The sequence below is a fragment of the Alexandromys fortis genome, unplaced genomic scaffold, assembly GCF_014885135.2.
Source record: "Alexandromys fortis isolate MF-2015 unplaced genomic scaffold, M_Fortis_MF-2015_v1.1 scaffold_73, whole genome shotgun sequence".
In the NCBI taxonomy this organism is placed as follows: domain Eukaryota; kingdom Metazoa; phylum Chordata; class Mammalia; order Rodentia; family Cricetidae; genus Alexandromys; species Alexandromys fortis.
This window is the reverse complement of record NW_026067959.1, coordinates 2871001-2883685: the sequence shown is the minus strand read 5'-3', so window position 1 is coordinate 2883685 and position 12685 is coordinate 2871001. Positions and strand designations below refer to the sequence as shown.

Below are 12685 nucleotides of genomic sequence, written 5' to 3'. Positions count from 1 at the left end.
AAATATGTGCCAAGTGATTTGGGAACAGGGCTCAGGGCACCCAGCTATAAAACAAGGTTACAGTTTTGAGAACAAGAAAGCTGTGTAGGGTTGAAGACCACCAATGGGAAGGTCTACCAACAAGAACTGTGCTATCTGAAACAGAGCTCTGAGGAAATCAGCTTGCACTAGGGGGTGCAATTGCAGGGCATGTATGTAAGACAGGACCTCCACACAAGAAAGGACTGCACAGGAGCCAGCACCCCACTATTTACAAGTAATAATTAACCCACCCTTCCTTAGCAAAGGATGAGAGTGGCTACTAAAGAGCCTCTGGAATTTTGGAAGCAGGACATTCAACTTTTAACAGGCAGCTCACCTGCTTTACTGAAGGCATGTATTCAGGTGCTTGTCTGGAGAGCAGTCCAGGCAGCTTGAGAGCATCAGTCTAGTTAGTCTCAGCACACACTAACAGACACAGTGCTCTGATCCGGGATTGGAGAAACTCACAAAATCACTCTAAACAAAAAGTCCTGGCAGCCCCGTGACAGCACAAGTGTTTCCGAGGTCTTCTGTTTACCCCCTCAGAGCTAGCTTCTGGTTCAAAATGCAACCACGCAGTGCAGCTGGTTCCTTCCTTTATTCACTTTTTTGTCTCTGCTAGCTTTTATCTCCTGGCCATGAATGAACCCAAAGGTAAAGTACTCAGGATCTACTTTTCTTTTAAAATATTTACTTTGAAGACATGTAACTTCAACGATTACCTTACCTTCAAAACAAATTTCAAGAATTCTGGCTTGAATCTTCAATTCTAGTTATATATCATCTTAGATATTTTGCATCTGATACAAATCAATTTAATAAACCTCGCCCTCAAAAGTACCTACAAACGTATATGCTCATGTACACATACAACATAATGGACCAAGACACAGAAACTTCCCCCCACACACACACATCAATAAACAACTCTTCATTTTCGGTTGCCTAGGTTCTCTGATCTACCCTTTAACTTGACTTCTGTTACAATCCTTACCCAGACTTCTTCCACAGCCCTCTCACCTGCCTGTCTTTGTTGCTGACTGGACCTGACCACAGCACTTAACGATGGTACCGCAGCTCCTCTCCCACCACCTCCTCTTCCTCTGATCACAGCACTTAGAAGATTTCGTCTATCAGAGAACTGGTTTCATCTCTCTGCACCGCCCAACTCATCTCCAATAGCCAGTTTGATTTAAAAACAATGGTAATAGAGGAGGCTGGGGTACAGTTCATAGTAGGGCACTTGCTTCCAGTGTGGGAAGGCCCTGGTTCAACTCCCAGCCCACTACATAAGACAGACCCTTTCCTTAGATGTCTCTCAAACGATTCTGCTAATAATCCCAGAGAGAATTACAAGCAATCTGGCTTTTTTACTCCAATTATGCTGAAATTATTCTTCTAGTTTTCCAACTGCAGAGTAAACATTTAAGCTCCCGTTTTTCATGGCCTCAGCAAACTAGTCTAGCTTTCATCGTTTCCATGGTAGCCACACCTAGATGGTAAGCTCCAGTGACAAGAGACTTCTAGACTTCCTTAAAACACCTTCTTGAACGTGTGCCTGCCAGGCCTTCCAGTTTGATTCTACAAGGCCAGTGCCCTGGTGATTCCGCCCTGTTCCATTGTTTATAACCCAAATGAACATCTCTGTGGAATTTCCCCCACAAGCACAAACATCTGTGTTCCCACTGCACTTTCAGAGGTCCCTGAAAGGATCCAAACTCGAGCACAGTAATTACACAGCTTCATAAGCTGAGAATCCTGAAGCCCTTAGCCAACAACTGAAGGAGAGGTTAGTTTATGTATGTATGCACATGTGGAAGTGGTACTGACGGAGAATTATGCATGTATGCAGTGCTGAGGACTGAACCGGGACGGGCACATGCTGAGCAAGCACTCTCCTATTGGGCACGTTCCCAGCCTAATAATGAGCTTTAAAGGACCTGGTAGAGCCATTTTACCCTGTCACTCATGTAGACAATATGAAAAAGTAGCATGTACTACAGTTAAGAGTTCAGCCTAAACTCAGATTATCTAAGTATAAATATGGAATCTGACGATAATGTCTGTGTTTGGGGCCTTGCTATTGTGTACCAGAGGCTACTAAGGCCTACTTCTCTGTAAGGCTATGTTCAGAGACCGACATACAACACTGCACAAGTTACTGGTTACTAAAAATCCTGTAAGTAACAGCTCACGGCAGTCCTTGACGAAGTTCTACTGTCTCCGTTCTGTTTGAACAGGATCTCTCTAGCTTCCCCTTTATCCAAACCTTATCCGGGTCTCAAGGCTGACCTCTAGGAAACATACTGGCTACTTCAATTCCAATCTTTCCATCACTCATTATTTACTTGAAACGCCTCTGTATCCAGGTAATTAATTTTTCACACACCAGTTTGTCAATCCAATTTTGCAAACTTTCAAGAACCTCGATGCTATCTCAGGAATCTTTATGAATTCCACAGAAGGCTGAGTGCTTAGTAAAATAATCTCAATAGAAACCTCACCTATGATCAAACCACTCAGCAATCAAAGACACAGAGAAAGCTGTGATAATTTCCATGTTCCTTTTAGCAACACGTATCAGGCCAGGTGATATGCGGCAAAATGAAGTCTGAAATCATGCCTAGGGAAAACCCCTTTCTGCTACTGCAGGGCTGTGGGCAACACTCAAACTATACTAATGAATTTTCTATAAGAAATCTGCCAACAGGGAAGTTTGTGAACACAGGATTGGGAGTCCTATCATTTTTGAGCCTGTTTCCATTTCTAAAAAGGAGACATTGTAACAACTACATCACAGGTATATAATAATCAGCATCCATCCTAGTATTTAACTGAAATGTAACATTCTCTTAGGAAAAGTATTTTTAAATGAAAACTGTCATGAATAAAATAGAACAAAATGTCCAGTTATATAACAATGTTGTATTAAATTAGCAGGTAGCAGTGTTTATGATATTCTAGATCATCTATGTCAATAATACAAATAAGAGTGAAAAATTCTACTATAAAGTTTATCCTTATCTGACATTTGCCCCTTGCAAATTTTTTCTTTCATCTGTGAGTGGAATCCAATGGGCATAGCTATTCCCTAAAAGTAACCTGTGGAAAACACAATTTAACCTACAATCAGATTAATTCTTTTAATACAGTATTCCAGCTTAAGAGTTCAAAAATAATTCAAAATGTCCAATATGAACATCAACTTAAGGCGATGGCGATCACCCCCTCTAGTAATGAGTCAGTAATTTCAAATTAAGAGTTGTTCCAACGAGAAGCTGGCAGTCACACACGATCTAGAAGGGTTTGTTTACAGCACTGACCAGACCAAACAGCTTAATCTTGCGGAGGATTCACCCTGACGTTCCAGTATCAACTGACGGCTTTTGAAGCAGTACAGCTGCTGGAACGTCCAATAACTATACAAATTAAGCCCAAATGAGTTTCCTTTTGATGGGAAAATGACAAAAAGAGCAGTGGGCTAGGCCTTTGACAATGTCTTGTTTGGCGTTCTGAATTACAACGTCAATGTCATCCATCAAGGAAAGAAGAGAGCCCCCGCTACTTGGAAAAACAAAAAAAGAACAAAAAAACGTTTGCCCTTAGGAGAGGAGGTGAAAATTTACAGGAGGTGAAAATTTACAGACAGATGGGATAGCTCTCGGGCTGTTAGGGCAAGTGGGATTTATTAGGTAGGGTGCGTAGAAGGGACGTGAGGGAGCGTTCATATTCATAATCACTGAACTTTCACCAACGCCAAAACGTTGCGATTTCTGGGTGAAAAGTTCACTTTGGGAAAGAGAAATCAAGAGCAGGGAGTGAAGTCAAGTCTGGGCGGGTGGCATTTCGGGGGACACAGAAGACTACACTTTTTGGAGCCATGTCCATAGCTGGTTCAGGGGACAAGGCACGGGAACTGGGAGAACGCGGGAGGCGGTCACCCAGGACGCGCGATCCCGAGGGAACTTTGGGGTGGGGGGCTCCGGAACTGTGCGTCAGGAACGCGGCTGGAGAAGACGAGTGACAACGCCAGGGAAGTGGGAGCCAGGCGTGGGGACGGGAGGAATGCGGGGATTCCCAAGCCGGCCTGACGGGCTCCGGGTGTGCGCGCCGCTCCAGCCCGGCCCCGCTGGGCCCCGGGTGCCAGGTGGCGGCCGCGCCAGGCAGCCCGCCCCCTCCCGCGCCGGGGCCCTGCTCTCCTCACCTCAGACCGCGAGCCTCGCCGCTCCCGCGCGTCCCGCAGCCTCGCGGATCGGAGCCCACTCCGCCTGCCCCTCGGCTGAGCCGCAGCCCGGCGGGCTCGAAACTCTGGCCTCCCGACGGCACACGCCGCCCTCCGCCCGCGGCCGACCTAGGCTCTCCTAGCCCCGCCCCTTAGGGGCCCGCCCCCTAGAGTCGGACCCCTGGAGCTGATTGGCTCGGATCAGTCCCGGAGCGCGCGGCCATTGGTCCGGGGTCGCCGGAGACGAAGGGGCGGGGCTGCGTGCAGCTGCGATTCCCGTAATGCGGCTCCCGGCATCCCGGATTCCCGTGGCTGAGCCCGGTCTTCTCTCCTAGACGAGATCGAAGGCTTCCCCGCTGCCGCTCCTCCGCGGGTGGCCGGGCGGAAGGTTCCATTTTCCCGAGGGTAATGGGGTCGCGGACCGCAGCCCGCGATCCCTCTCGCCCGGCCTCGCCTGCCTCCCTGGGCGGTCTTCCCCGAGGGCCTGCTAGCCTCGGGAGAGCGCCCGGAGGCCCCTGGGGCTCTGGAGGCGAGGGAGCTCCCTGGGGATAGGGCAGGGCTTGGTGGCTGTAAATGCACACGCCAGTGGTGACCGCTTCAATCCTAGGCTTAAGTAAACGAACCCTGCTACGTTTTGTTGTTAGTAAATGAGTTTGGGTGTGATTGATTTGATCAGAGAGTCCCAGAACTGGTGACTTGCCGTGAAACTCATTTTTTTTTTTTTTTTTGTGGTTTGCGTCTCCTGATCTGTGATTAGAAGTACTGCGGAAAAACCAATTTCATTGTAATTCACCACCTTTTCCTCGACTGAAAAAAATGAACCTAAAGGCTCTCGTGTGTGTGTGTGTGTGTGTGTGTGTGTGTGTGTGTGTACCCCCCCACACACACACACAAAGCAAGATAAGAAGCTTAAAGATAAGGAATGTGTATCTGTAAAGTAATACTTCAGTTCAAGTTGGTTAGCTGAGCATGGGGCCTGCCCTGGAGTGTGGTTGATATCAGTGTAACTCCATTGGAGAAAACTGATTCTCTCTTTCCCAACATCTATCTTTTTGTTTGTTTTGTTCTAAAGGAGTGAAAGGACAGGAAATTGGATGGATGGATGGACGGGTGTGTGGGAAGAGTTGGGGGACAGCAAAGAATGTGATAAAAGTATACTCTATAAAATTCTCAATAAGAATTTTTAAAAAGATTAAAAGTGAAAAAAATGATTCAAAAAGAGAGAGACTGCAGGCAAGGGACTTTTGGAAGAAAGGTAGGCTACAGTAATGGAGCAAATGATACCCATAAATTAGTCATTTTAAAGTTCTTTGTTATGTTGAAGATTCAGCTGGAATAAAATGGATCAAGTGCAACCTCTCTCCCTCCTCCCCTTTCCTTCTCTCTCTGCTGCAGATCTCTATACCCCAGCTCTAAATCATTAGCTGTTGGTGAGATGCTTTGCAAAGCCACTGTTAAAGGAGTTCCAGACAGACATGCTTAAGGTTGATGCTTCAACCAAAGATGTGTTCACCTCTTGCCGCTGCTGTCTGCTAACTTCAGAGTGTGGCTAGATAGGGGTAGAAAGACTTGAAGAGACGTTGTTCAATTGAAACACTTACAAAGGTGCAGCTAAGGTGGCTTTGGGACAACACATATCGGTTCATGGTGCCTCTGCTTCCAGACTGTCGAAGTGCAGGTCCTGGCACTGCTCCTTTCCAATGCCCTGGCCCTGGAAAAGTCCGGAGTTTCTTTGTCTGCAACATGATAATGGTTCTGGCCTGCTATGATGCAAGAATGAAATTCTTTAAAAGGCAGAAAGGGTTTGACACATGGTTATAACATTCGGTTATCCTTGAATGTCTCTTTTGCTGTTGCTTCTCAGACCTTCCTGCATTACAGCATTCATTTAAAGTTCGGTTTCTCTGAGGTCGTCATGAGTAGAATGAGGTTAGTTTCTTGAAGCACATTCACCTCCTAGACCCATCGGTGGAGAATATGAAGGTCTATGCTGCCCTTACACATACGTACCTTATCATTTATTTATGGCTGTCAGTATTGGCCTTCTTGGCACTAAGAAATTCACATTTTATGAGAGTAATTAAAATCCTAAGCAAAAGGCCCGGAGAGATGGTTCAGCAGTTAAAATGCTTGATGCTCTATAGCAGAGGATCCAAGCTCAATTCCCATCACTCATATCAGGTGGCTCACAGTTCCAGGGACTCCAGTACCCTCTTCTGACCTCCAAGGACGCCTGTATACACATGGTGCACATAAACTCAAAAGGACACACACTCATTACAAGAAAAATAAGTTTGACAAACAATCCTGAACAGAAAAGATGAATCAGTGTTGGACAAAGAAGTTCCAGAACCATAAGACAATAGGAAATACCCACTCTGTGGAGGCTGCTGGATTTTTCCAGACCTCTCTGCAGAATGTCGATCCTGAAATGAGCACTTTCTGGTTAAGAATTTGTCACTAGACAGCCCTGTCAAACATCGCAACACGCACCTTTTTTTCGTAACATCTTGTTTCTAAATGTGGTTGATAGTAAGTACTAGTTTGTGAAATAAAGAACAGGAAGAAGAATGGGCAGAGGAGTGGCATATGACCCCCTCCCCCCCAACTGTGATTGGGACCTGCAAACAAAGCAATGACACAGGCTACAGGATGAAGGTGACAAGAGCTGGAGACAACCTTTACCTGCTTCTGCTGACCTACGCCTGCACCCCGTGATGTTTCTGAAACTCTGTGTCACACCTACAGTTGATCACACACCCTACTATCTAACGATTGCAGCATGTGTCTCGATGATTCAGTGACTGCTCCGAGTTCTCAGTTTCTCATCCTTTCCCCGTGATCATCGCCTTCATCTTATATGCAAGCAGCCTGCAGGTAAAGCCACACCTTCATCCTAGTCAGTTTATGACGGAAGTTGCTCCCTCTCCCAAACTTGGGGCTGTGTTTCATTCTCAGTCCTTAGCCACCTACCTCTGCACCTCCCTTTTGTTCTCACTCCACGGAATCTGCAGCCTGTCCTCAGTGTGACCTCTAGACCTTGTTCTCACAGCTCGTCAGTTATTTCCTACCTGTTCTCATCTTCCTAAGCACTGAGAACTTTTTGATCAGTCATTTAAACCATACTGTCGTTTGTTTCTTCAGCCATATTTGCCTTACCGGCCTAGTTGCTAACAATTTTCCCTTTCCTTGGGCTGTATCCAATGCTTATCTTAGTATAGAGATGTATCTCATATTCTCAGGAAAATCAAGTCTACCATTTGTGAGCATTTTTGATTTTGTTTTCAGTTTAGGATTCATCTACTGTAGACATGTATCCATTTCCTCTTTATCCTTCTGTCTCCCAAAAAGGAAGGTCCTTCACAAAAATGTTCATAAGGAATAGTATTTTACTTTCAATCAAACGTTGCTTAAGATATTTATCTGAAGAATAAAATTATATCAAACAATGGGCTGTTTGGGGGTCCTGAATCCATGAATTAAGGAGGTACTGTTAGGAATATGGCATGAGTTGAGACCTTGGGGTGAGGGTGCCTAGAGGCTAACAGGTATGAATTATTCCAGTTGTTCAGTGTGTTTCCTCACTAAACATTCACTACTAATTGCATGCCAGCACTGAGATATAGCTCTAAAGAGATGTATATTTTCCTTGAGGGGCAAAAACTGTAATGCCATAGATAAATTAGCAAATAAGGATGATCTCGATGTTACCCTGCAACCGATAAGGTAAAAAGAGTATTTTGGGAGAACTTATTCTTTTTTATTTATTAAAGATTTCTGTCTCTTCCCCACCGCCGCCTCCCCTTTCCCTCCCCCTCCCCCAATCAAGTCCCCCTCCCTTGTCAGCCCAAAGAGCAATCAGGGTTCCCTGCCCTGTGGGAAGTCCAAGGACCACCCACCTCCATCCAGGTCTAGTAAGGTGAGCATCCAAACTGCCTAGACTCCCAGAAAGCCAATAGGTGCAGTAGGATCAAAAACCCATTGCCATTGTTCTTGAGGTCTCAGTAGTCCTCATTGTCCGCTATGGAGAACTTATTCTTGAATATTTCAAGAGCGTGGTTCTCTCTGGCTCATTCATGTACCCACTTATCCCTGGGTGGACTAGAAACAGCCACAATCCCTTAACACTCTGTGGTAAAATTAGAACTAGTTCCCTTCTTGAATTTGAAGTTGAGTCTGCACTGATGGAAGGAATACAGACAAGCGAACCTGAGTGAGCTGGGGGCTCCCTCTGTGGCCTCTGGGAGGGCTGAGACACCATGTACGAAGTCCATGCACCTTAGCAGACCACCTCAAGAGAGCTGAGAGCATCACCTCAAGAGCTCTGAGAAATGAAGGTGGCCCTGCTGACGTCTGCCTTGCTGCTACCCCTGCCTCTGCACCAAGCATGCGAGTGAGACTCGTCTTGGAACTTTAGATCAACTTAGCCATGAGATGAATCTGTGGCCCCCATCAATGAACCCCGTCCAAATCTCCAGCTCAGAAATTATAGTATGATAAAAATGTAACAGTAAATCACTGTTTTGTTAAGAGCAGTAAATAAAAGCCCTCAAACTGATCATACAACACACTGAAAATCTGGCCATTTTGCTGCCCTGCAGCTATCGGCAGTTCCTATTGTCAAAGCCTTTTTATAAAGTCCTCTACAGCCTGGCCTTTCCCCCAACATGACCTCCCGCTGTAGGTGCTCTAGTGGCTCATATTACCTATTTGTTAATGGTTCCTGGGCCAAGATCCAATATGCTGTATTCAGCGTCCACGCCAAGAAGACAGCTTATGTTGTTCCCATGGCCTGTTGTGGCCTAACTTGCTTGCCAGTTTTTGGCGTTCATCTAAGGACTGTTCCGACCCAGAAGTTGACTCTTGGCCATGAGAAACTCACAGCAAAAATTCAGATCATTTCAAATGAATGAGCTTTCATCCAAGAAAAGGAATTGGGGAGGTTGGAAACTTCTGACCACAGGGAGAAAAAGGAGTTGGAGCAAAAAGAGAGAGCCGGATTTGGGTGTGACATTGATTGGAGTGTGTCTCCCCCAAGGTTTGGCTGTCTGTGTGGTGATGTGGAGATGGGACCTTTAAAAGTCGGTGCCTAGTGGCAGGTAGCCATGGTACAGGGGCAGCACCTCGGAATGAATTACTGTTGATCTCATTAGAGGAGGTTGTTATGGAGCTAGCCCCACATGTGTGGCCTCGTCGACACATGGCGTTTCCTTCTGCTGTCATGCCATCTTGTGACGCAGCCAGGATACCTTTACCAGAAGCCAAATAGAAGGAGTCACTCCATCTTGGATTTTTAGCCTTCAAGAACGAGCTTTTCTTTATAAGACAAAAACAAAACAACCAGCATCTGGTATTGAGTTATAGCAACATAGATGAATGAATATACCTTGTTACATGGTAGACTAGAAAATTTTCTTGTTCCTCACCTTAGTCTCTGGCAACACATACAGTATTATGAATCAGCCGTGTGTGTTTGTGTGTGTGTGTGTGTTTGTGTGTGGTTGGTTGGATGCATGTGGTAGTGGCTGTGTGTATATGGAGACCAGAGACCAGAAGACTACATTGTATATCTTTCTCTATTGCTTCTCACCTTAATTTTGAGACTGGGACTCTTTTTTTTCTAATTAAAATACTACTTGGCCTATTAGCTTATGCATATTTCTGCATATTTCTAGCTAGTTCTTACATCTTAAATTAAGCAATCTCTATTAATCTGTGCATCACCATGAGGTTATGACCTCCTGGCAAAGTTCTGGAGGGCTCCAGCGGGCATCTTTCTCCTTCAGCAGCTATATGACAATATAAAACTTTAGACTTGCAAAGATATGATAAATTATAGAGTATTTTCTTTAATTTGCCAAATGTAAATGGACTAAATAGTCTAACTGTAATTCTTGTTTGATAACTGTTTTGTTGTATGTAATGTGTTAAAGTTAGGACCATTTTTATTTGGACAGAAAATGGGAGATAATGTGGAAAGTTCTTCTGTCTATGTGTTGCTTTTATTAGTTAATGAATAAAGAACTGCTTGGGCCAGAACCTGGCTCAAAAAGTCAATTCTCTAGCACTGTGGAGGGTGAGTTTGAGGAGCAAAAAAAAAAAATGGAGGTGACAGGTGACATCAGGACATGCACTTGAGGGCTTGACCTAGGGCAGTGCCTCCTTTTGTGGGGGAAGGAAGGTGGCCATTCTGGGTGATTTCAGTAAGATGGACTAGATAGGGCCGAGCAGGAGGTATGGTGAGGAACGTGTGGAGAGCTCTCTGTTGAGAGTGTGACCAGCAGTTCCTAGGTAATTTGCAACATCTTAGAATGTAAGAGTCCTTATCTGCGTCGGTGGTTACAGCGCGTGCTTTTGAGATTTCTTGAAGGCTGACAAAATGTGGAAAGGTAAGTAGCATGGCACCGAGAGAGTGGTCTCACACTGTTGATGTGTAGTCTTAATTCCCTTTAGTCATCGTCGGAAGCAGGTAGTGAAGCCAGGGAGCCAATAGGGATGGATACAGTGGTTATGCCTTGGGTGAAATGTGGGTGGTGCTAAAGAGTGAAGCCCCCTTGTCAAGGAAGAAGTTACAGTGTTATATTCTGAGACACAGCCTCCGAAACAGTGCTGTGTAAATGCAGAGTCTCAGAACTGAGTGTGGGGATCACACAAAGGTTAGCCAGAGTAAAAGGCTTCTGAACTTATAATGACCAACAAGTCATTCAAAACCAAAGACGACACAGTGCGAGGGGTTTCTGGTGGCAGTCACCTGTGTTGCCTTGGTGACCTCACCACACACAGCCAGCATGCCCTGAGCATTCCATATGCCACCAGACTACACAATGCCCACAAATGCTGTCCAAATCATGACTGTTGTGTAGTATGAATTGCATTGCTCTGACTGAAAACACAGTTTCTTGCTTTTATAGAAACAATGGCTTTTAATCCCAGCCCTTGGGAGGCAGACACAGTTGGATCTCTGGGTTCGAGGCCAGACTGGTCTACAAGAGCTAGTTCCAGGACAGGCTCCAAAAGCTACAGAGAAACCCTGTCTTGAAAAACAAAAACAAACAAGCAAACAAACAAACAATGGCCTAATTAGGAAAACAAAGGCAGTATTTTTCCCATTGTTATTACGCAGCATGTGTTAAATTACTTTATCTTTGGATTGGCTTAAAATGTCTGCTGGCTGTTGGACTTACTAACTTGAGTTTCATTTAAAAATTGATGAATAAATTTTGGCTTTGATTTATAAAATAAGCCTGAATGTACTTCTGCCATTTTTTCATTACCTATTTATATGAGTACTGAAGACTATAAAACCCAAAGATCCATCAGCTGGATAATATTGGAGATGCTCTCTGTCCCAAAGAATCCAATCTTCCGAATCAGGGCTGGGGAGAGGGCTCAGTGAGCCTGCTCTGCAAGCATGATTACCCAGCAACCATGCAAAAAGCTGGGCGTGCTGTGTACTAAACTGTAACTCCAGTGCGGTAGACGGCAGAGGCAGGAGGATTGCTAGGGCTGACTGGTTGCCAGGCCAGCTCCTGGCTCAGTGAGTGGGAACTCGTCTCAAGGGCATAAGGTAGAGGGTGGTAGAGAAGGATATCTCTTGCTTCTGTGTGTGTGTAAGGGCATGTATATACACCTATACACAGTTGCACACATACATAAGCATGCACACACATAGCACACATGTGACTTCTGTAAGATGCAAGAGACAGCATGCCTGGCTTTCTACATTTAAAAACACTGTTTTAAAAAAAAAAAACCTAAAAAATGTACCAACATGGTAATACCCCAAAGTCATAAGATGTTTATATTATAAACAAATGATATAAACACATACACAATCATAATACAATTTAAAAAGGAAATCAGGATGGCAATAATAATGTTCACTTCTGAGCTAGTTCGAGGTAGCTAACTCTTTCAGCGGTGAAATAGCTAGTATTTCATTGTTGGTATAGCACACAAAGAAGCCATTGTCAGAGTAGGAAGGCAGAATCTGCAGACACTGGGATTTGACTCTCATTCTCTTAAACACTGTGGAAATAGTATTCACAGCTTACAGAGTAGACAGTTACTTTCACGATTTAGAATTCATCTTCAGAGAGAGTTATGTATCAGTGGACTCTCCTTAACATTCCTGAGAAGTGCACAGGCCTCAGGCAAGCTTTGATCCACACTACAGAAAGGGTCCAGCCTTCTCTCCATTCCTCCATTCAGCCTTGACAATATGGCTGTAGTCTTGCTTTCTCCTCTGTGGTTGCCTGAGTCATTTTCATGTCTTCCGTCTGTGGTAGCTAAATGACTCCAGCAGTTTCAAGCCTCCCACTGGCACACCATTCCAGCAGATGCATGAACTCTCGTCTTTCCTCGAAGCTCTAGGAAACTTCTCCCTGTGTCTCATCAGATCACGCGTCCATACCCAGAGGAGCTACAGATGATGATTGCTTG

General features: G+C 45.0%; 1 protein-coding gene across 1 annotated transcript in view; it reads right to left on the bottom strand.

Annotated features, from left to right (window-relative positions):
- The window catches only part of Il6st (interleukin 6 cytokine family signal transducer), a 34731-nt gene extending 30342 nt beyond the window's left edge, over window positions 1-4389 (bottom strand). Inside the window, exon 1 of the mRNA XM_050152777.1 lies at window positions 4226-4389. The gene's annotated coding sequence lies outside the window, so the exon portion shown is untranslated. The remainder of the gene's footprint in view (window positions 1-4225) is intronic.
- Window positions 4390-12685: the final 8296 nt, after the last annotated feature.